The following is a 26,346-nucleotide window of genomic DNA, read 5'->3' as shown; positions in this document are numbered from 1 at the left end:
TCAAAATAAACTAATTCCTTAAACTATTCTTTGTTGTATACATTGGCTTGTTTTATATTTCAGTTAAATAAACTACAATCCAAGAAGCACTGTAATTCTGCTTTGGAAAACTTGTCAGCTCATTCGCTGTTTTTACACATCATTTTTCATAATGACTTTTTCTTTTAAAATTCACACACACAACCAAACACTCCAAATACCTCTGCAACACCCAGCAACAACATAAAAAACAGTCCAAACAGTCAGAGTAACTGCATAACAACACCTAGGAAACTGCAGAGCAACATGCTATTACACACTCAACAATTTATCAACCAAATAACAAGTAGCCTAGCAACGCCTTTTGACGACCCACTTACATCATCTTTTAAAAGTGTCCCGTATCCGATTTTTGCATTTACACTATAAACTGCTGAAACTACCAAACGTAGACATTCTGACCCAGAAAAAGGAAGTAAAACAGCACAAAATACAATGGATGCAGATGCAAATAAAATTATACAGTGTTTTGCTTTCCACAATATTTTGAAAAGTCAACAAAAAAAATCAGCAAAACATTGGTCTCGTACGGCGGAGAAAAAGAGGAGCTCTTGTTGCAGACTGGGCGAATTTCGCGCCTATAATAAGTCATGTGATCTCAGTTGGTGGTGTCCACATGAGGTGATGTCACTTTTTTAATGACGTACGACTCGCATTTACTGGGGAATATCCGATTTGTCTGCTCACATGGCACACGCAAATGCACGTATCCGATTCATATCCGATTTATTACCACATATGAATGAGGCCTGAATCCGATCTGAGAACATCGGAATCCATGCGTTTTTTTCCTGCTTACACGTTCACCGGTCATATCCGTTCTGTGCCACATGAGAGGAAAAAATTGGAATTGGGTCACTTGAACCATGCAGTGTAAATGGGGCCTTAGTAACCACAAGCTGTCAATCCAGAACACCATAGCAACAGTATTTTAACACTTTTAAAACACCCAGTACACTGTATCAAAATGGTGAGCGTGATTTCACCAAGTGAAACATGTTCCTGGATCAACTTCCTTGATGATCCTGGAACAACATTCCAATCAACCAATCAGAATAGAGATATAACTTTTCAGGAAATATCAGTTCCCTATCAAAAGCTACTCCTGATGCTGCGCTCAATAGCGCTAATGAGAACATTCTTTGTTCGACTGGTTGTGAAGCATGTGTGTCAAACACGGCAAGAATTGGCTTAAATAAACTCGGCAGGTGATGTCACTGATAACGTGCACCTGCAGGTTATAAATAGACGTGAAACGGAAACATCCTCAGGTTTCTTTGTCTTCAGAGACCGCATTGTGTGTGTGAGTCAAAGCTATTTTGCATCCTCACCCTAATTATCTTCCGAATGTTCCTTACTGTATCCAGTACGTGCTCTTCAGATGTACGTCCACCGCACTAGCCAGTGGCATAAGTCAGAGCAGCTTTTCATATGCCATGGGGGCCGCAACGGGGGTGGGGGGGGGGGGGTGGTTGGGGGCGGCTGCCAAACATTTTCACATTGGGTGAGGGATGCTCCTGCTCAAGTGTGTGATGCGGCAGGTTGGTCCTCTCTGCACACATTTGTCAGGTTCTATAGTTTGGATGTCCATCCTACTCATTTCCAAAGACTTTTGTCCTCCGCCATTTACAACACCCGGAGCAGAAAAGACTTTACTTACTGTGTCCAGTATGTGCTCTTCAGATTTACTTCCACTACTCCAGCTAGTGGCGTAAGTCAGAGCAGCTTTTCATATGCCGTGGGGGCCACAGCCAGGGGTGCGGCTGCCACCAGGCAAACAATTTCACATTGGGTGAGGGTTGCTATTGCCCTAGCCTACGAGGCGCGTGGTCAAACTTCACCTCTAGGAGTTAGTGCCCATTCAACCAGTTGGGTTGCATCTTCAATGGCTTGAGCAAGAGGTGCGCCCTTGCAGCAAGTGTGTGATGCGGCAGGTTGGTCCTTTCCGCACACATTTGTCAGATTCTATAGTTTGGATGTCGATGCTACTCCGGGCTCGCATGCCCTTGAGTCCACGTCCCAGAGTCATGTCTGAGACCTCTTCGATGTTTGTGCGCACACACTACACAACCTTGGGGGTCCAGACACTTACAGTGCGGCGGCGTTGGTATTCTCGTTCCCATTAGCACTATTGAGCGCAGCATCGAGAGTAGCTTTTGATAGGGAACGACTCGGGTTACTTGACTGTAACCCTGTTCCCTGGAAAAGCGGGAACGAGATGCTGCGCCTCAATGCCGCACTGTCGACGTGTCCGGACGTCTCTTCAGACAAAGGGGTAACCTGAGGATGTTTCCGTTTCACGTCTATTTATAACCTGCAGGTGCACGTTATCAGTGACGTCACCTGCCGAGGTTATTTAAGCCAATTCTTGGTGTGTTTGACACACATGCTTCACAACCAGTCGAACAAAGAATGTTCTCATTAGCGCTATTGAGCGCAGCATCTCGTTCCCGCTTTTTCAGGGAACAGAGTTACAGTCAAGTAACCCGAGACGTTTTAGGCTTACAATAAGGGTTAAGTGCTTCTACACCCTTGTTGCTCAGCTATTTATCCCACTGATTTTAGGAATAAATTATGAGTAGGGTTAGGTTTAGGGGTAGGGATTGGGATTGTGTTTAGTCTATATTTTTGGACAGTAATGTTGATCCAGGATCATCAAAAGATGTTGATCCAGGAACATGTCTTACTTGGCAAAATCAAGGTGACCGTATCAAAACATAGTAAAACACGGTAACCAGGGGCGTAGCCATCCTTTTAGAAGTGAGGGGGACAGAAATCGCACACACACACAAACACACACACACACACACACACACACACACAATATAACATTTCTATAATCTATATAACCTAATAGTCAACCGTTTTTAACAGTAAGATTTTTAATGTTTTGAAAGAAGTCTCTTCTGCTCACCAAGTCTGCCTTTATTTGATCCAAAGTACAACAAAAGCAGTAATATTGTGAAATATTTATACTATTTAAAATAACTGTTTTCTATCTTAGTATATTTTAAATGTAATTTATTCCTGTGATCAAAGGTGAATTTTCAGCATCATTCCTCCAGTCTTCAGTGTCACATTAATCAGAAATCATTCTTAATATGCTGATTTGCTGATTATCAATATTTAAAACAGATTGAGTACATTTTCTTCAGCATTCTTTGATGCATAGAAGGATCCACAGATCAGCATTTATGTGAATAAAAAGCTTTTGCAACATTATACACCATATCATTCAAAAGCTTAGTCAGTATATATATATATATATATATATATATATATATATATATATATATATATATATATATATATTTTATTAATTATAGAAATTAATACTTTTATTTAGCAAGGATTCTTTAAATTGATGATAAAGACATCATTTTACAAGAGATTTCTATTTCAGATAAATGCTGCTCTTCTGAACTGTCTATTCATCAAAGAAACCTGAAAAAAAAATCTACTCGGCTGTTTCCAACATTATAATAATAAGAGTTTTTTTTCTTTCTTTTTTTTGGCTTAGAAATCTATATCTGCTAGACAATAACAAATAATAATGATTTTTTTATATACTACAAACAATTGTTATCACATAATATCTGTTATCACAGAATACATTCTATACTGTAATAAATGCTATGTCAATTAGCACTGCATTGTTCTTATACTTTATTTATCACCTGCTGGAAAAAAAATTTTCTTGAAAAAAAAACAAAACCGAAAACAAACTGTTTTCATACAGCGATAGCTGGACGCTTTTGTCCATATTAGGAATTTCATGTTATGACTTTATGACCTGTTATGACTTTATGACTTTATGACTGTTATGACTGTTTCCTGTTATGACTGGAAGCCCTTTGGGCTTTGAGTTTAAATCTATACAACTTTGCCCGAAAAAGTGCGTAATCTACGTCCCTGAGTCGATAACACTTTAGTATCGGGACCAATTCTCACTATTAACTAGTTGATAGCATTCCTATAATTTACATATTGGCTGTTTATTAAAGTACATATTCTGCATTACCATATTCCCTATCCCTAATCCTACCCAATACCTAAATTTAGCAACTACCTTAGTAATAAGCAGGAAATTTTGAATTTATTGAAACAAAAGTCGTAGTTAATGGTTTGTTAATAGCGAGAATTGAACCTTAAAATAACGTGTGAGTCAAAACACCTTTAGCAATCAAATATTAATGAATTATTACACAGCACTCTGGAATACTTGAGTCTGAATGGTCATTCATGATATTCTAATGTGTGTTATTACTCAATAAAAACCATCATCATTAGAAATGCCAAATAGTGCTTAGTCAAGTCAAGTCAAGTCATTTTATTTGTATAGCACATTTAACCGAACAACAGTTGACCCAAAGTGCTTTACAGGTTAAAACAGGGAAGGCAGAAACAATATGCCTTGACAATACATAAAAATGAGTACAAGACTCCTTGAATACACTTAAATAATTGAATAAAACATAAACATAAATTATAAGGCTATAGAATATAACATATCAAAAAAAAAAATGTTTTAAAGAGAATTAAAAGCAAGAGAGTAAAAGTATGTTTTCAGATTTGTCTTAAAACTGGCAATTGTATTACAGAGGTTAATATGAAGTGGGAGGGAGTTCCAGAGTTTAGGAGCTATTACAGAAAAAGCTCTGTCCCCTCTGGTTTTAAGACGTGTCTTGGGGATAGCAAGTAGCTGTTGGGTTGTAGACCTGAGTGGTCGGGCGGCAGAGTAAGTAGACAAAAGCTCAGAAATATACAAAGGGGCTTGACCTTGTAGAGCTTTAAAAACGAAAAGTAAGATTTTAAAATCGATTCTGAATTTCACTGGTAACCAGTGGAGCTCAGCCAAAACTGGGGTTATGTGCTCACACTTTTTGGTGCCTGTGAGGAGTCTTGCAGCAGCATTCTGGACTAACTGAAGTCTATTTAAATTATGTTTGGTTAGACCTGTGTACAGAGAATTACAGTAGTCTAAGCGTGAGGAAACAAAAGCATGAATTACGGTTTCAAGATCTTTCTTGGATAAAAAGTGCTTCAGCTTAGCTACTGTTCTAAGCTGATAAAAACTACCTTTAACAACAGAACTAACTTGTTTATTAAAATTAAGAGAACTATCAAAAATGACACCTAGATTTCTGACCATATTCTGCAAGTTAGATGACCAAGGGCCAAGGGCATTACTCCAGTGTTTTGAAGTGGTGGGGGATCCAAATAAAATCATCTCTGTTTTCTTGGTATTCAAACTGGAGGAAATTTTCTGTACAACCAGGGGAAATGGGTAAATACGATAATGTATCATCGGCATAGCAATGGTATCTTAAGTTGTGCTTTTCAAGAATGGAGCCAAGGGGCAGCATGTATAGGGAGAATAACAGGGGACCAAGAACTGATCCTTGAGGGACACCATATTTAATATCCACTGGAGGGGATGATTTACATAACCACATTTACATAGTGGTTTTGCATTGTCCTGCTGAAATAAACAAGGCCTTCCCTGAAATAGACGTTGTTTGGAGGGAAGCATATGTTGCTCTAAAACCTTTATATACCTTTCAGCATTCACAGAGCCTTCCAAAACATGCAAGCTGCCCATACCGTATGCACTTATGCACCCCCATACCATCAGAGATGCTGGCTTTTGAACTGAACGCTGATAACATGCTGGAAGGTCTCCCTCCTCTTTAGCCCGGAGGACACGGCGTCCGTGATTTCCAACAAGAATGTCAAATTTGGACTCGTCTGACCATAAAACACTATTCCACTTTGAAATAGTCCATTTTAAATGAGCCTTGGCCCACAGGACACGACGGCGCTTCTGGACCATGTTCACATATGGCTTCCTTTTTGCATGATAGAGCTTTAGTTGGCATCTGCTGATGGCACGGCGGATTGTGTTTACCGACAGTGGTTTCTGAAAGTATTCCTGGGCCCATTTAGTAATGTCATTGACACAATCATGCCGATGAGTGATGCAGTGTCGTCTGAGAGCCCGAAGACCACGGGCATCCAATAAAGGTCTCCGGCCTTGTCCCTTACGCACAGAGATTTCTCCAGTTTCTCTGAATCTTTTGATGATGTTATGCACTGTAGGTGATGAGATTTGCAAAGCCTTTGCAATTTGACGTTGAGGAACATTGTTTTTAAAGTTTTCCACAATTTTTTTACGCAGTCTTTCACAGATTGGAGAGCCTCTGCCAATCTTTACTTCTGAGAGACTCTGCTTCTCTAAGACAAAGCTTTTATAGCTAATCATGTTACAGACCTGATATCAATTAACTTAATTAATCACTAGATGTTCTCCCAGCTGAATCTTTTCAAAACTGCTTGCTTTTTTAGCCATTTGTTGCCCCCGTGCCAACTTTTTTGAGACCTGTAGCAGGCATTAAATTTTAAATGAGCTAATTAAGTGGATAAAAGTGTAAAACTTCTCAGTTTAAACATTTGCTACGTTATCTATGTTCTATTGTGAATAAAATATTGGCTCATGTGATTTGAAATTCCTTTAGTTTTCATTTTATTAAAATTAAAAAAACGTCCCAACTTTTCCGGAATTCGGGTTGTATATGTGTGCAATGCATTTTATGGAGGACTGTTTCCTGATCCTAGGAGAGTAGAATAAAATGCCGTCTGTTCTGACTCACAGTCTGTAAGTATGTTTACATATGTAAAGGCTTTGCTAATGATGATTCAAACGTGAGTTTTGAGCAGTGTACTGTAGAGTAGCAATTCTAAACTCCAGTCCTCGCACCCCCTGCTCTGCACATTTTGTAAGTTTCCTCTTATGGCTTCAGATGTTTGTTCTATTCGAATGTAAGTGCCCTGCCAAGTGGACATCACAGGATATTCCACTATGATTCCAGCTCAATGGAAACGTATATGCTCCATTTAAAGTGCACTAAAGTGTGCAAAATGTGAATCTAAATTGTATTTATTTACAGAGGTATATACAGTAATGTCACATTTGTCCATGTGTGAAGACATTGCGAAGTGCAAATCTGTGAATGAATGTTCTGAAGTGAAGTAAACAGATTTCCCCTGCTCAGGGAGTAGGGAGCAATGGGAGCACAGTTTATGCACGGAGCTCACTTCTAAACAGCTGATTATTTGAATCAAGTGTGTTAACAAATAGAGATATGCAAAATATGCAGAGCTCGGGGGCAATTGAGAACCGCTGGTGTTGAGTAGAGCTTGTTGTTTGTCGTTTCTCTGATCACAAATGCAGACATGGTTTTATATTTATGTGGCACGATGCAACGCAACATGTAAAAACACAGTATAATCTGTAATTATGTCCCCACTGAATGCAACAAATGGCTCATTTGTAATGGGTTTTATTGTTTTTGTCTTGTCATGCCAGTGTTTCAAACGGGACACGCATCACAATATGGCAAGGGGCCTAACATTTCCGTCACATGCTTGAGGCATTCAGCCAATCACAAAGCACCAGCATTTAGCTGGCCAATCAGTGTACACCTCGTTATTTAGACCAATGAGCTTTGTAAAAAATTATATGTTTCAGAAAGGTGGTGCATGGAGGAGAAACCATAATGAACTGTATGTGGAAAATGTGTGTTTTGAACCTTAAACCACATAAACACATTTCATAACACCAAATACACAAAATAATGTTATTTTTTAGCAAAATTGTATGACCTCTTTAAAGCATTCATCTTGTTGCCGAAACAATTGTTTAATACAATGTAATGGATTTAAGATAGGGTAAGATCTTAAAACACTTTCTTAAATAAAATGTAATGTCCTCGTCTTTGTTAATATGGTAAAAAGATGTATAATTAGTGATATGACTGTACATTATGCCTTTAATATCCATATCTTCTGAACTTTTAGGTTTTTTGGAACTTTTGAACTTGAAGGTTTTGCACTTTAAGAGCTGATTTCAATTCAAACTATTTTGTGTCTAATTAATTACTTATGCGGCAAATGGTCCTGTAATATGCGGGATAATGTACATCCAGCCAGTTGTTATCACAGAATAAACCACTTTACAGTAGGTCGACTTCACATCGAGGTCTTGACCACCCATAACACCCTAGCAACTGCATGGTGACACAATATACGATACACTATACCTCGAAAGCACAAGCTGTCTCCAAGTAAAGTCCGAGAACACAATAGAAGATGCATACTGACACTTTCAAAACACTCAGAACACCTTATCAAATGCATAGAAATATCCTAGAACAACACACCTAAAAACTACAAACCCAATTCCAAAAAAGTTTCCACACTGTACAAATTGTGAATAAAAACAGAATGCAATGATGTGGAAGTTTCAATATTTTATTCAGAATACAACATAGATTACATATCAAATGTTTAAACTAAGAAAATGTATCATTTTAAGGGAAGAATAAGTTGAATTTAAAATTCATGGCATCAACACATCTCAAAAAAGTTGGGACAAGGCCATGTTTACCACTGTGTGGCATCCCCTCTTCTTTGTTGCTCTGTTCAATGTTGTCCCATTCTTGTCTAATACAGGCTTCTAGTTGCTCAACTGTCTTAGGTCTTCTTTGTCGCATCTTCCTCTTTGTGATGTGCCAAATGTTTTCTATGGGTGAAAGATCTGGACTTCAGGCTGGCCATTTCAGTACCCGGATCCTTCTTCTACGCAGCCATGATGTTGTAATTGATGCAGTATGTGGTCTGGGATTGTCATGTTGGAAAATGCAAGGTCTTCCCTGAAAGAGACAACGTCTGGATGGGAGCATATGTTGTTCTAGAACTTGGATATACCTTTCAGCATTTATGGTGCCTTCCCAGATGTGTAAACTGCCCATGCCACATGCACTCATGCAACCCCATACCATCAGAAATACAGACTTCTGAACGGAGCGCTGATAATAACTTGGGTTGTCCTTGTCCTCTTTAGTCCGGATGACATGGCATCCCAGTTTTCCAAAAAGAACTTCAAATTTTGATTCGTCTGACCACAGATCAGTTTTCCACTTTGCCACAGTCCATTTTAAATGAGCGTTGGCCCAGAGAAAAAGCATGCGCTTCTGGATCATGTTTAGATATGCTTCTTTTTTGACCTGTAGAGTTTTAGCTGGCAACGGTGAATGGCACGGTGGATTGTGTTCACCAACAATGTTTTCTGGAAGTATTCCTGAGCCCATGGTGTGATTTCCATTACAGTAGCATTCCTGTATGTGATGCAGTGCCATCAAAGGTGGGGTACTATGGACTCTCTCTTTTCTAGCACTTTAAATACAGTTGCTCCTTTACGCTTAAGGAAGGTTAAGGATAACAGTCTGACACCATGGTATAATTAGCACACTCGCACCCTTCAAGAGAGCAGCCCGGAAAATGGAGCACAGCTGGAGAAAAACAAAACTAGAGGTATTTTGTGTTGCTTGGCGGGAAAGTAACCTATCCTACAGAAAAGCATTAAAACTGATAGATCTGATTACTTTTCTTCTCTTTTAGAAGAAAACAAACATAATCCCAGGTATTTATTCAATACAGTGGCTAAATTAACAAAAATAAAGCCTCAACAAATATAAAGCCTTGACATTTCCCAACATCACAGCAGTAATTACTTTATGAACTACTTTACTTCTAAAATTGATACTATTAGGGATCAAATTTTAACCATTCAGCCATCAGCTATTTTATCGCATCAGACAGTGCCCTGAGTAACAGTTCCACTCATTCTCTACTATAGGAGAGGAAGAATTGTATAAACTTGTTAAATCATCTAAACCAACAACATGTATGTTAGACCCTATACCATCTGAGCTCCTAAAAGAGGTGCTTGCAGAAGTCATAGATCCTCTTCTGACTATTATTAATTCCTCATTGTCATTAAGATATGTCCCCAAAACCTTCAAACTGGCTGTTATTAAGCCTCTCATCAAAAAAACCACGATCTCGAATCTCCCTTTTCTGTCCAAGATACTAGAAAAGGTAGTATCTTCACAATTATATTCCTTCTTAGAGAAAAATGGTATCTGTGAGGATTTCCAGTCAGGATTTAGACCGTATCATAGTACTGAGACTGCTCTCCTTAGAGTTATAAATGATGCATCAAAATAAAATGTAATCACATAAAACATAGCATATTTTTCATTTGGAGTATTAAGCTCACATCAATAAATTAACATTAACTCCATAGGAAAGAATCAAATAACACTCAACATCTAACCACTCACAAGTTGTAGTAAGATCAGAGGTGGGTAGAGTACCCAAAAACTGTACTCAAGTAAAAGTAAAAGTACTTCTAGAAATATTTACTCAAGTAAAAGTAAAAGTACTAGTCTTGAATAGTTACTTGAGTAAGAGTAAAAGAGTATCGGATAAAAAATCTACTCAAGTAGTTAGTTACTAGTTACTTTGGGTCATATATACTGAGCCTATTTTTATTTAGATATATAGATAAAATGTATGTAATGTATGTGTGTGTGTATAAATGTATATATTTCATCATCCTTTACTCCAATTTATGTAATTTATTATAAAAGCTTGTCTGTTTACTTAAGTAACAGATATAGGTGTCATGCCATAACATATTTTCAATACGACTGACTTTATATTAAATGTGAATTTAACATTGAAAGTTAATGTGATTTAAATATTGCTACTAATCTTTCATTGTTCAGAAAGAGAGCAAATAACATTTACATTATTAAAGATAATTTTCACTGACAGTCTAGATTTCAATCACTCTCAGAAACTCCCATTAAAATCACTGAAACTGTTAACACTGTGAAATCAATATCTTAATTAAAGATTTGTACACACATCTGCACTTAGTTGTTCCTGCGAGAGAATTCGCCAGAAAGAGGTATTCAGTCAGCGAGCGAGTGAAGGAAGCACGGCATTTTAGCGATGACTCATCTGAACGCCTCTGATTGGCCAATGCTTTAATCAGCTCAAAAGAATCATGTGTGATTTGTTATAATGCGCAGCGCTGTATAAACGCATCTATCTCTGGCTCAGCGCCAGCAAGCGATCACAGATCTGAATTTAGCAGCTGACTTGCACCAGTGTGATTGTATTAAAATTAATAAAATCTTAATCGGCTATTTTTTGTCTTTTGGAAGCTGCATTCAACTTGACTCCCCTCTGTTATAAGCCACACACGTACAACAAACTAATGTCACAGTGGTATCGTGTACTGCAATCGAATGTAGCCCAAGTTATTACCTGTTAAACAGTAGACAGCACACGCGGTGTTCATCTAATAAGGATCTCCATCGCTAGCAAATAATAACCTTTGCAGATTTCAATTCAGTGCAGTTCCAGCCACGTTTTCAACGCTCTTTCTGTTCTTAAACGTTACAACTCCGAGTGAACCACTTCAGATGCTCAGCGCGTGCGGCAGGGAACTGAACGACTCATTCAAACTGATTCATGAACCAATTCACTCGTTTGCCAATTGGTTTGATCAAGCCTTTGAACAGTATTGACTCAAAAGAATGAATCATTCGCGAATGGGCATCGCTCATTGCCCAGAGAAAAGTAGACGGCGCGTTTGGAACAAACTGAAGCATTTATAACATTTATTGCATTAAGATAAAGTAACGAGAGGAGCGTCGCCCACAGTAACGAAGTAAAAGTACAGATTTTCCCCCCAAAATTTACTCAAGTAAGAGTATAAAGTACCCATCTTTAAATATACTCCGAAAAGTATTCGTTACCCCAAAAAATTACTCAAGTAAATGTAACGAAGTAAATGTAACTCGTTACTACCCACCTCTGAGTAAGATACTGTGCCGATCTTAAATAAACAATTCCAAAATATGATACAGTCCATTATACTGTAAATGAAGTAGATTTAATATGGTGTTTATTGTGTGTTATAAATAATCATTCTCTTAAACTTATAACCACAAATACGTATTATGATGTATTATAATTGTTGTTATGATTATTCATGAGGTGATATAACATATTATAATTTTTTATAATGCATTATGCATTCATTATAATGCCTTAAAGGTGCCATGTGTAAAAATTGAGGTAAAAATATCCCAAAAATGACCTACTGTACACGTATCAAAAGAATGAGAAGAAATAAGGGCGATGATGTCATTAAAAAAATATCAAGTTATAGTGCTGCAGAGATATCAACCTTAATTAGCATTAGCATTACTAGCCAAGGCCCGACAGGTGTAGTAATACCAGTTTCGGCCATGGGAGGCGGTATGCGGGCAACATAACCACCAGCCAACCTGCAATACACGAATAACTCGCACGGCTTGTGGGCGTACTTGAACCTGATGTCAATCGTGTGGAAAGTACAGCCCACTACTTTATTTCAGTTCAGGGAAGAGAGCGGAAGGATGGCTGAAGCCCTTGGCAAGAGACCCCTACCACCACCACCCGCTACAGGGAAAAAACCGCGCACGGAATCACAAATCAAATCCTATAAGAAAAGGAGCCGAACCAGAGTAAACATCGGCACTGCTTTCCATTGCTGGAGACAACTGATGTACTTGAAAGAAATGATGTTCGACTCCGAACTTGCTAAATTTCTTTTGGATTGGTAAGTAAGATGCTGTTAGTATTTCGCTAGAAGTTTGTTTTATATGTTTGCGTATTTTTGTCGGGAAGCCGTAACCGTAGCTGCATTTGATAATTAGCTAGCTATAACTTACCCACAGATCCGATCCGGTTTTTCACCTGTTATCTACCAAAGCCCATCTCTACCAAGCTGATGCTAAAATGTACCTAAGAAGCTAATGCTGTAAACATACAGAGAGTCCTATCAGCCCTATTGACCTCTTAACGTTGATAAAAAAACACTGATTGATCGATATTATGTATGAGGAATACATTTTGGTCATTTGTAGCCTACTCTATCTTTCAACAGTGTTCGTGTTTTTTTTCTATAGTAGAGATGATCGGTTCACGTGCGCTAGGGATCTGCCGTGTAACATTTACAAGTGTCAAAACGGTATTGTTTGAATTGCGTAATAAAATTGACAGAATCTGTTTTTTTTTTTTATAGCATAACTAACCTGCTCTGTCTAGTCTTTTGGTCTCCGTGTCCTCTTTGCTTCGTGGTTTTTCTGTGCGTGAGAAAATTGATGTGTGGCGTGAAAGCGTGTGAAAAGAGTCAATTGCGTGTGTCTCACGGTGAATGCTTGAGAGTTGGCAGCTCTGGTTACGTTGGTTGGCGCTAGCTTGGTCAACATCAGCTGTCTGATGTTGACCAATGATGTTGACAGAATGCTGTCTGTCAAATTAATTTAATTCAAATAATGTGTATATACAACTCAAAATGTAATATAAACAAAATGAATATGAACATATTCACTGGTAAAGGTGAAGGGGAGCATGTTTCAAAATCACTTGACATCACCCAACGTTCCTCTGGAGGCAAAACGTCCTCTTAGGCTTCGGCTATGGCTCTAGGGTTGTTGTGAAGGTAGGGGCGGGGCATAGAGACTATGCCGTTTCTCGTTTGTTACTCTAGAGTAGACCAATTCACTTTATTGAGGCATACTGCCCCCATCTGGTATGGAATGTGGAGTATGACTTGATTTTTTTGCCAGACATGACACATGGCACCTTTAAGAATACCCTTATAATATACTATAAATACAGGCTTCATAGAAAGTGTTACCTTAATTTTTTTAGAGAGATTATCTACAGTTGTCCTCTAGCAATCACACATATCAAGCTGCTAGCAACCACAAACCAAACCATTTAAACACTCAGAACCTTAGCAATCACGGAGCAACAAACTAAAAACACTCATAACACCTTAACAGATGCATAGCCACACATTTAAAACACTATCAAACTTAACACTCTGGCAACCATTCATAACAGCCAAGAAATCCCATTGGCCTGATTACCACCTACACCATTATAACACGGTGATGAGTTTTGCACTGACAACAAGCAACACAACTGCACAAACAGAAGGCATATTCTATGCTGTGAGGGCCAGTTCAGTGTGTGTTTAAGAATCAAGGATCAGTGTATCAGTCATGATCTCGCCCCTCAGCTTTATGATCAGTGTTTGGGCTCCAGTAATGGTGACGGGTGTTTGGGTGAAGACTATAGTTACACTGACCCTCAGCATTGGCTCAACTCTTTAACCCAAACACTCCCACTCTTTACTTTGGCATCTGCGCCTGAAATAAAACTACAAACTTCAATAATCATTTTTCACAACTCTGCTGTGAATTGTGAAAGTATTTCCATTTGTTCAGAGCTGGGCTGGATGTGATGGGAATATATGTGTGTGTGGTCATAGTGGCTCCTGCAGTCTTAGACGTTCTCACGTTATGATACAATATTATTTCTGCTTTGTGTTTTGTTATCCAGCAATGCTAAAAGGCTGTTGTTACATCCACACAGACTGTTATCATCTTTCATCGTCTTTCTTTCTTAAACACACACACATATTTTATTCTATACAAATGCTTTGATTTTATAGTTTTTTTATATAAAGCTAATTAATCATATTATCTTGGAAATAAAAGAAAAAATAAATCTGCACTACCGAACCCTGGCCTCACTATCACCATTTGTGATTGTGGGGTACTTCTTTTAAAGGGCTCATATGATGCAATTTATCTTTGGAGTGTTACAAACTCTTGGTGCATAAAGAAGATCTGTAAAGTTGCAAAGACTAAAGTCCCAAATCATAATCCTAAAACGCCTTGTTTAAACATGCCTCAACATGTCTATGTCACTATGTGGGAATATTTGCATAACACCGCCAAAATTTTCATGCAAAGAAAATGTTTATTCTCGCTGTTGCCGCCAGGGCAATGACGTGGAGACGCTGTGTGTTTCCTTGTGAATGCAAAACTACTTTGTTTGGCCTTCCAAAAGAGGACGATATCCGCTTCGTCATGTCTGTAGCTGATCCATGCTGGTCGCTGAGGAAATACATCAACATTGCGCTGTGGATCGCCGGATCAGCTTTCACCGTGTCCACCGAGCCCATGGTCGTCACATGTGGTTGCTGCAGGTTCCTCCATCTAATCCGCTGGCCGCACCATTCTCAAGTCCGCCAGCCATTCCTCACTCAAGCCCGCATTGTGTGACGCATTTTATGGAGGACTGTTTCCTGAACCGGCAGAGTAGCTTACAATGGGTCTGTGCAACTTTACAAGAACAGTCTGGCGCTTCTGACTCACAGCCTGTAAGTATATGATTTATATTTAAAGAATTTGCCACTGATGATTCAAACGGGAGTTTTGAGCAGTGTAGAGTAGGCTTGTTGTTTGTCGTTTCTCCGATCACAAATGCAGACATGGTTTTACGCAGCACGATACGCAATGTAACGCGTAAAAATACAGTATATAAGTCATTATAATCAATAATTATGTCCCCACTGGATGCAACAAATGCCTCGTTTGTTATGGGTTTTATTGGTTTTGTCTGTTTGTTGAGACAGCATCACAGTATGTAAAGGGGCGTAACATTTCCGTCACACTTTTGAGGTATTCAGCCAATCATAAAGCACTGTATACCTGGCCAATCAGAGCACACCTCGCTTTTCAGAACGACAAGCTTTTTTTACAAACCTGATTCCAAAAAAGTTGGGACACTGTACAAATTGTGAGTAAAAAAAGGAATGGAATAATTTACAAATCTCATAAACTTATATTTTATTCACAATAGAATATAGATAACATATCAAATATTCAAAGTGAGACATTTTGAAATGTCTTGCCAAATATTGGCTCATTTTGGATTTCATGAGAGCTACACATTCCAAAAAAGTTGGGACAGGTAGCAATAAGAGGCTGGACAAGTTAAATGTATATATATGGAACAACTCGAGGACCAATTTGCAACTTATTAGGTCAATTGGCAACATGATTGGGTATAAAAAGAGCCTCTCAGAGTGGCAGTGTCTCTCAGAAGTCAATTCCCCCAATGCTGCGGTGAAAAATAGTGGAGCAATATCAGAAAGGAGTTTCTCAGAGAAAAATTGCAGAGTTTGAAGTTATCATCATCTACAGTGCATAATATCATCCAAAGATTCAGATAATCTGGAACAATCTCTGTGTGTAAGGGTCAAGGCCGGAAAACCATACTGGATTCCCGTGATCTTCGGCTACTGTAATGGAAATCACAACATGAGCTCAGGAATACTTCCAGAAAACATTGTCGTGAACACAATGCACCGTGCCATTCGCCGTTGCCGGCTAAAACTCTATAGGTCAAAAAAGAAGCCATATCTAAACATGATCCAGAAGCACAGGCTTTTTCTCTGGGCCAAGGCTCATTTAAAATGGACTGTGACAAAGTGGAAAACTGTTCTGTGGTCAGACGAATCAAAATTTGAAGTTCTTTTTGGAAAACTGGGACGCCATGTCATCCGGACTAAAGAGAACAAGGAAAACCCAAGTTGTTATCAGCGCTCAGTTCAGAAGCCTGCATCTCTGAAGGTATGGGGTTGCATGAGTGCGTGTGGCATGGGCAGCTTACACATCTGGAAATGCACCATCAATGCTGAAAGGTATATCCAAGACGTCGTGTCTTTCAGGGAAGACCTTGCATTTTCCAACATGACAATACCAGACCACATACTGCATCAATTGGCATCAATACAACATCATGGCTGCGTTGAAGAAGGATCCGGGTACTGAAATGGCCTGCCTGCAGTCCAGATCTTTCACCCATAGAAAACATTTGGCGCATCATAAAGAGGAAGATGTGACAAAGAAGACCTGAGACAGTTGAGCAACTAGAAGCCTGTATTAGACAAGAATGGGACAATATTCCTATTCCTAAACTTGAGCAACTTGTCTCCTCAGTCCCCAGACATTTGCAGACTGTTATAAAAAGAAGAGGGGATGCCACACAGTGGTAAACATTTTTGAGATTTGTTGATGCCATGAAATTTAAAATCAACTTATTTTTCCTTTAAAATGATACATTTTACACCAAATACACAACATAATGTTCTTTTTAGCAACATCATATGACCCCTTTAAATTGTGTGCTTCTGTAAGGATGATTTGAAGAATGATTTGAAAGATCCACTGACAGTAAGAATAATGTTCAACAGTGTATACAACCTCATATTTCAATCAGTCAATTATTGAATGAGGAATGTCATTTAGAACATTAATGTGAATAAAGATTCTTTATTGGCATTGATGATTCCATCAAGAACCTTTAACATCCATGGAACCTTTCCATTCCATAAAATGCCCTTCAGGGTAAAAAATTTGTACTGAAAGGTTCTTTGGTGAACCAGAAATGCTTCTTCTATGCCATAACAGCCAAAAACTCCTTTTGAAGCCCTAATTTGTAAAAGTATGTTAAAAAAAAATCTGTGGATGACTTTTACTTTCGAAAATGTCACTGAATGGAGGATCTGTCAGATCTAAGTAACTTAAATGTGTCCCCACAGTATAGCTAAGCAAATTCTCTCTCACACACGCAAACTATGAAGTTTCTTTTTCTGGTTTGTCCAGTGCTGCTCTCTGACTGTGTAAATCTGACCCTTTATAATCTAATTCAATCTCACATTAGAGAGACGGACGGAGATGAACCCCTGCAAGCGAGCCAGCAGCTTTTCACATTACGCACACTCGTTCGGCCTTCACACACACTACCACTGCTTTCTGGAGAACTTTGAAAATGTTATTTGCAGCCCTGCTGCATTTTGAAATTTTTTGAGAGGATGATTGTTTTATTATCACCTGGTTTTCTGTGATTTATGCATTCTAATATCTGGCAGTATTGTACTGTCATGCCAACAATGCCATTTTGAATTAGAAATTTTTAAAAATGTAAATGTAATTTTTGAAATGTGATAGATTGAAATGTGAATCTAAAATTTTCATAGTCATGAAAATAAAGAAAACTCTTTGAATGAGAAGGTGTGTCCAAACTCTTGGTCTGTACTATATATATATATATATATATATATAAAGAAAAAAATCTTAAATATATAAATGCATGGATTTTTATTTATATATACATAATAAATATACACACACATATTTTGTATTTACATATAAACATCTAATTCCTAATTGAGTAGGTCAAAAAAGTAGTACGTTTTACAACGTATATGCATTAAATATAAATATAATTTTCATTTAATTGTAAATAACCTGCAATTCAATGTCCAAAAATATTCAGTTTGCACATAAATATATTATTTTTGTAATAATAGGTTTTACAGAGGATGATGATACTATAGCGGAATATATGATTATATCAACATGAGTACTCTGGAAAAACATATTTTTCTGCAAACATGCTCTATAAAAATCTTACGCACACAAAAGACACAGGTTTTGTATTGCTCAAATAGCTTCAAAATCCATGGGAACTGACAACACAGAAATGCAAATCTGCAATAATTCAATAATGAAGCAAGGGACGTGAAGAGGGAGTCTCTGATGATTCACTCTCCTCACTCATTCCCATGAGCCCCCTCTCTCTCTAGACAGAAGAAATGGGAGACAGTGAGACACAAAAGCATGGTGGTGTTTGGGAGGGACTTTCACATACAGCTGCATACATTGAGCATCAGGAGGTCTCATGTGTGTGTGTGTGTTAATTGACCCTCTGTCTCCCCCCTGCCGTTCGGCCTGGCCTGCAGCGCTAATTGAATTCACGGAGAACAAGTGGCCATTAATGAAGCTGATAACGATGTACACAGTGATAGCATACACCAAAGAGCCTGACAGAGAGACTCCAGCAACGGACAGACGGTCCTGAGGAACCACAGAGGAGCTCTAGAAATGCTCTATTGTGCTGTCCGTCTGAGAAGGGAAGCAATAAAGCAATAAACATAAAAGTTCTCCCATTTATCTATTGCCGTCACTCCATTTTGTCAATAAAACTTAAAAAAAAAAATAAAAAGAAAGAAAGAAAGAAAATGCTCATTAGAATTGTTTTTATAAATTATACAAGTTTGTATAAAATATTCTTACATTTTATTAAAATCATATGTAAATTTGTTTTTGAATATGATTACAAACAGCATTCTGTGGTGGTGGGACCACACACACACACACACACACATACTCAGGCTCATCTTTTATATTTGTAGCCCAAAGTGTGTGAGAAGTTTTGACCTCTGACCATGGAGGTTTTAATATCTGTCTGATCCCTCTCAATGATGCAATATCTATGCCATGCATATTTTAAGACTTCATAAAAGTGCTTTTGTGTTTATGTAGGCAGTTTACCGCAGCCAGACTATTCATGTGCAGCCTTATTAAAACTATAAATGTATGAGAGAGCAGATAGATGACTAAAGCATTCACATCTGTTTATTTATAGTCCACATCATGTTTCATGGACTCTTCAAAGGAGTAATTAATTGATGAATGCTTGGGAGAGTTGAGATTAACAGTGTTGTTCGGGTGGCAGGTGTGGAGTGTGATCAACTGTCCACTGGTTTTGATGTTTTAAGGTCTGTTCAAAGTAAAAAGCCACACCAAATAAACCTCAGAGCTATTTACTGTACTTTTAGCACAAGATTCACATGTCGAGATGAAAGTGAAAATGTTCCAGTCACATTTTTGAATTAAAATTGACCCTACCAATCCGAATGTTGCAACAGAAATTGAGAATCAGACCGGGCGACCTTTTTCCAATCTGCTCTTGTCCACTTTTGGTGAGTCGTGTGAATTGTATACTCCATGTCCTGTTCTCAGCTGACAATGTGTCTTCTGCTGTAGCTCATCTGCTTCAAGTTTCCATGTGTTGTGCATTCAGAGATGCTCTTCTGCAAACTTCAGATGTTTTATCAGCATGTTTACTCATTTTATGACCACTCTCAACAAAACTAAATATATGTGAATGCATATATTTATACTAGACATCCTAAAGATCACATGTACCAAACATCTTTGTCATATATTTATGTTAAGATACTTTAGCCTTTATTTTTGGAGCTTTGATGCTGCCATCATCTTCTCAAGGTGCAAACAGGAAGTAAACTGCTCTGGTCATGTGACAATTTGCACTAATCACGTGAAACTGCACATATTTAATTGAGAACCTTTGTTTTTTTCCATATTTGCAGGAAGTACACTAACACATCAGTCAGTAAGGTTTTTAGAGCTTTATAAATGAAAACCTTTTTTACAGTCACTATAGTGACCGGTGGGATTAAACGGTTTAAGTACAGTTCATTAAGCACTTAAGTACAATACATCATAGATCCATTGAAACTTACACTTACAAAGCTTTTGGGAAATTTAGACCAGCCCTCTGAACCAGCAACAATGCCAAAATCACATAAATCACATTTCTTCCCAATTCTGATTCTTGGTTTGAACTCCAGCGGATCGTCTTGACTATGTCTACATGCCTTAATACATTGAGTTGCTGCCATGTGATTGGCTGATTAGATATTTGCGTTAATGAGCAGGTGCACTCGAGAAAGTGTTTGCTGAGTGTAAATATTAATGGGCTCAGTAAGCTTTTCTTATGGTTTTAAAAGAAGTCTCTTAGGCCCCGTTTACACGTACATGGTTATTTTGAAAACGGTGACATTTCCCTTCGTTTACACGGAAATGGAGAATTCGCCTCTGAAACCGGTTCTTTCTAAAAAGTCCGGCCAGAGTGGAAATTTTGAAAATCTTTGTTAGTATGTAAACTGAAACTTATACTCAACAGGGCTGTATATATTTGATAAAAATACGGTAAAAACAGGAATAGTATTTTTAAATACTCTTGCAAGTAAAATCTATGTTCTATGTTAATATATTTTAAGATGTAATTTGAATATTTACAAAATTTTAATTAAAAAACAAAATTTTTTGCATCATTACTGCAGTTTTCAGTGTCACATGAAATCATTCGAATATGCTGATTTGCTGCTCAAAAAAAAAGAAAAAAAAGAAAAAATCTGAGTATTACTGTTGTCATACTTCATATTTTTGCAGAAGCTGTGATATGTTTCACAAATCTTATTGACCCCACACTTTTGAACAGCTGCTTATATAAAAAGTACAATCGAAAACAGTACAAATCTACATATAGAAAAATACAGAGTTAGGGCTTACAGACAGACAGCAACATGACAGACTTATTTACGGCATCCTCAGCTGTTCTCACAGTCTCAACGTATCTCTCTTCCTGTCATTACATGGTTTGACCCCTGACCTATCTATCTGGGAGTGGGAATGAACATTGCACAGATCGATAACAGGAAGTACATGTATCCTTGTGTCCTCATCTATGTTATTCATTTAGATAGTGTGACTGAATATTAAAGACCCCATCAATTCAAAAAAGTTCTGTAACTTTTATTCTTTCCATGTCTATTGTCATGTCATCAATATTCTAGTGTATTTCAAAAACTGACAAATTTAACTTCTTAATTTTAATTCAAAAATTGAATATATTTTTTATTTGATAGAAAAATCAACCAAAAAAGAAAAAAGGAGTGTATGTTATTTTTGTTCAATTAAATGCTTTCTTGCACACCAAAAGTTTTCCAATCATGATGGAGAGAATAAATCTTGTTCTTTCAGATCCTGGACATTAGTTGAGGTGGTTCAAAGGAAGATGGATTTTGAAATCTATGTGTGAAGGGTCAGGAAAAGGTCTGTCCTTCATAGTTTGAAGTCTCTGCCAAGCACTGCTCCATCACCTCTCCCTGTGCCAGGCATTCATTCTGTTTGGAGAAGTCAGCGTTCTTCTGCTCCCTGTGGGACCCTTTGACCGCAGTGTACTCACACAAACACTAAAAGCTGTCGTTATTGTCCTCCCTGCTCTGCTGTGCTGCATCTGTCTTGTGTCTGTAACTCCGAGGTGAGTGGTAAAGGGGTTCGGCTGCGGGGGGCCTGTGCGTCTATTTCCACCATTAAATTGGTTTAGGTGCTGCTTTGTTGTCTGTCAGAACCAGCAAGAGTAATGAAGCCTTTCTGTCTGTGTTTCTGTCCTTCTAATCAGAGGTCTGGAAAAACTCACACTCTACAGGCGTCCACTGCCCACTATAATAACAGTCACGTCCCTTCATACAGTGATTTACATCATGTGTAGGGCTCATTTTCAGGAAACACTTCCCTTTGAGTTCCAATTACTTATTACTCATTTAATCAACAAAAAACACTCACCGATGCCAAACGTAAATCACTTCATTTGACACATGTGTCCCCCTTGATACCAAAGAAATGTTTTAATACATTATTTTCATAAGTAATTTTTAAGTTTGAATGTTTTTATTTATTTATTAGACTGTCAACTAATTACCATGTCTCCATTTGTCAATATTTAAATAAATAAATATATAAATACAGACACACATACTGTACATACCACTTTAATTGTTTTGAGTTTGTTTTGCAAGAAAACTACATATATGTGTGTGTGTGTGTGTGTGTGTGTGTTTGTGTGTGTGTGTGTGTGTGTGTATCTCAAGCGTTTTTTTTTTTTCGAGCTAAGATTGTTTCTACACATTCATTTCATAGAACATTTTACTAAAATTTAAATATCACTATGAAAGTATTTTTGAAATTTGATCATTTCTTTTCATCTCTGATATGTTCTAGCATTCGCCTCTTTACAAAAACAACAATCAAAACAACAACAATAACAGTCTGATAAATAAAATAAATTCTTTTCAAATGTAAAAGTAAAAATATATTTAATAGTTCTAGATAAAAAAAAGGTTTCAGATAGAAATGAGCACTCTGTCCTTATAACAAGTCTTAAACACTGAAAAGCATTATTCCATTAACATCTAAAAAAGCAAATAACTTTCCACTCATGGAAAATCTTTTAAAGTGTCCTTTCACGCCTATGGGAAAGAAGCTAATTTGTCACAGGTTTTTCAATAAAACGTTCATCGCTAAATATTAATCATATGTCGTCATTCCAGATTCTCGGAAAGGTCAAATTGTCAGCTTATTACAGGGGTGAAATTATCCTTAAAATCAAAACCCGCTGGTCTGGTCAGCGATATCTTGGCTGGTGCGAGATTTTATGTGTAACGTCTGGTCCGGTCTGTATATGATGATTGCAGATCGTTCAGTGCAGCTGTAGTTGCTGGCTAACTTTGACAGATTAATTGACATTGAATGTTATGTCTCGGAGATATGAGATCTCTGACTCAGTGAGGGCAGTTATGACTTTAATTAATTGTGACTTGAGAGAAGACACAGATGTCAGTGAGAAGAACTGTAATGCTAACAACTTTTCAATCTCATATTTCTACCATAACATTCATTCTTAAAATTTGGCGAGACATGGTGCAATAGCCCAACATGTCCATCTCATCATGTGCTGGCAAATCAACAATTAAAAAATAGTGACAGAATGCAAAAATCAATCCCGTATGAATGGCCATATGTCTACCTCAGACTGATTTGATTAAACTTATTTCGTCGTATATGTACATACATATATATATATATATATATATATATATATATATACAGTGTTGGGGAGTAACTAGTTACATGTAACGGCGTTACGTAATTTAATTACAAAATAAATGTAACAGTAATCAGTTACAGTTACTAAGAAAAAATGAGTAATTAAATTACAGTTACTTATGAAAATTGTAACGATTACAAAGAGGATTACATTTGAATATTTACACACATCCACATACAGCTTATACTTTCCTAAATTGCACTAAGACATATGGCCCATAATCTCCGAGACGCGGAAAACACATTCGTAGAATCCAGTCATAAAAATGGAATTCAGCCTATAACGCGGACGCAATATGCCACATTTTGGACGAATAAATCAAAAGTAGGTCAGTACACTTGAATCAAAACCCGATATGGACTGATGTCTGTGAATATTAATCCGCAAAAAGACTGAATATGAATCCTGCACGTTCTGCGTGTCTGTGGAAATCAGGCGCTGACTGGACATCGGGAGAACCGGGACTATTCCCGGTGGCCTGGCAGACGATTTGGCCTTCTACTTTAATATTGCTATTGTATAATTGCAGGCCGAATATACTAAAGCGATTATTTCCGAATCCGCCATTCGATAATTAAATTTCTAATAAATCATGAATCAGTTAGTCGTGACTGGCAATGGTTGGGCTCGCGCGCTCTCCGCGCCTCCGCCGAACGGTTTGGATCAGACTCCGAGTAATCAATGCGAGAGAGAGAGACCGGAGTGAACTGTGTAAGCCCACAGCTGGAGCAGAGAAGCGACACTTCTGTTCAGGGTTTCAGGTGCAGGTCAGTTTCATCTGTAAATATGCTAATGTAGTTTTGTCTTTGTTTACTTAGTCAAGCAGCAGCAGCACATTGCTCGCAAAATCACTCAAAATACTGTATAAACGACGTCATTATTATCTTTTGTAATGTTACAGTAGTAAGTTAGCAGACAAATCATCATATTTTATCATAGGTTTAGGGGGAGCTAGTGGATACAAAAACACAACCCTTAGGAAAATTAATATAGCCTATGGTATGGCACTAACCGTGGTTTAATTATGGAATTTGTAGTAAAATTAAATACAAGTGGTAATTCATTTGCCAAAAAACCAAAATTGCACTTACAAAACATGGTAAAAGTCAAATAAAAATCTTCAGTATTAAAGTCATGAGAGAGATGGGTGGATAATGGAAGTGAAGGTGCAGTTCAGGAGAGAACTCTTGATTATGTTGCAAGTCCCCCAACCTAAGGATTTAAATCTTTTTGATGTCAGGTCCAAAAAAAAATAGGGTTGTCCATGTTTCAGAATGGGTTGTGGGTGTATGAGTGTGAGATTTCCCAGCCTATTTTTTTCCCAGTCCGCCCCTCATGGAAATTAATCTCTAGAACAGTCACTTCATGAGCATTTTTTACTAAACTATCATCATATCATATACAAAGAGACAGCAGTGTTTCAAAAAGACACCAATGTTTCAGGAGTTTAGTACACAAAATAGGACACATGCTTATTAGATAACCGTATTTGAGTTGATGTATATGCTTTTATTTTTTTATTAACTATTTTTCCCCAAACCATTGTTAAATGCAGTTAGATGCCTGTAGTTATGCAAAGATTTGGTTTCAAAAACAGTATCTATAAACTATTTCTTTTGATTTTAAATCTGCTTTGAACTTCAGATCAATCTCTAAGTAAAGTCTGATTGTGTGGTGGATGTGTTCAAATGTGATCATCTTAATTTAAGTGATGAAGGATGGTGAAAGTCTGACAGTATTGAGCACTACTTTAAGGTTAAACCTGCATGGTGTAAAATGGTTGAAGATGATTAACAGTTGCAAATTAACATTCATTAGAAATTTATAAAAGTAATCAAAATGTACTCAAAAGTAATTAGTTACATTACTTTATTAAAGTAATTAAAAAAGTTACACTACTATTACATTTTAAATAGGGTAACTTGTAATCTGTAACCTATTACATTTCCAAAGTAACCTTCCCAACACTGTATATATATATATATATATATATATATATATATATATATATATATATATATATATATATATATTATTCTTATTTAGTAAATTCTATGAAACAATATCTTAATTTGTGGCTTTTCACTGCAAATATTCATCTACGCAATCAGTTGCAATTAAAAGTGGTAAAAACATGTTAGAAGGAAGAGTGCTCTGAAGATAAATTGATGCAATGCCAAATCATTGGAACCATAAAGAGCAAACCAGTAGGTAAAGATCAGTAAAAGTTCTGTGCGTCGCTGTGAAAACTGAGATGGGTTTCACACATGCCTGGGTTAAAAAAGTGCTGAGAGGAGGATTTACAGTCTAATAAACCAATGACTTACCACTGCCCTCAACTAATGGATGACCCTGAGGAGAAAGAGTGAGAAGGTGATGTTGCTTTCACACTAGTGGTTTTGGGACAGACCCAGCTTCAATTGACCATAAAATTTGGTTTGTTTTAATAGAATAAAAGCCATCATCTGAAGTTGGGTGCAACTCAGGGTTAGGATTTTGTGAACCATAGTACTGTTCATTATGAAAATAAATTCAATCTGGACATAAATTCAGTCAGCTACAGATAAATTCTCAAGATCAAAATCTGAAATTAAATTAAAACGTAATTAAAAAAGCACCAGTGATAGGGCCCCCACACCTAATATAGGGGTCAAAATAGAACTTTAATAAAATATGAAAGTAAATAAATAAATACATTGTAATTAAATTCTATTATTTATAAATTAAAATTGTAGCTCTAGACAGTTACCTATGGCTATGGCTTTATTAATACAGTTGTCTGATTGATTTTATAGTCTCACGCATTCAGAAATCACACAAAAAGTTAAAGCAGTTTTACTACGATAAAACCATGATTAATATATTTGTAAGGGTTGTGATCCCTACATTTTTCGTTTTTTGTAGCATTTCTATCGCACAAAAAGGTGGCCAAAAATGATTTTA

Source organism: Carassius carassius, chromosome 37 (assembly GCF_963082965.1).
Source record: "Carassius carassius chromosome 37, fCarCar2.1, whole genome shotgun sequence".
Taxonomy (NCBI): domain Eukaryota; kingdom Metazoa; phylum Chordata; class Actinopteri; order Cypriniformes; family Cyprinidae; genus Carassius; species Carassius carassius.
Note: the sequence above shows the minus strand (reverse complement) of the source record.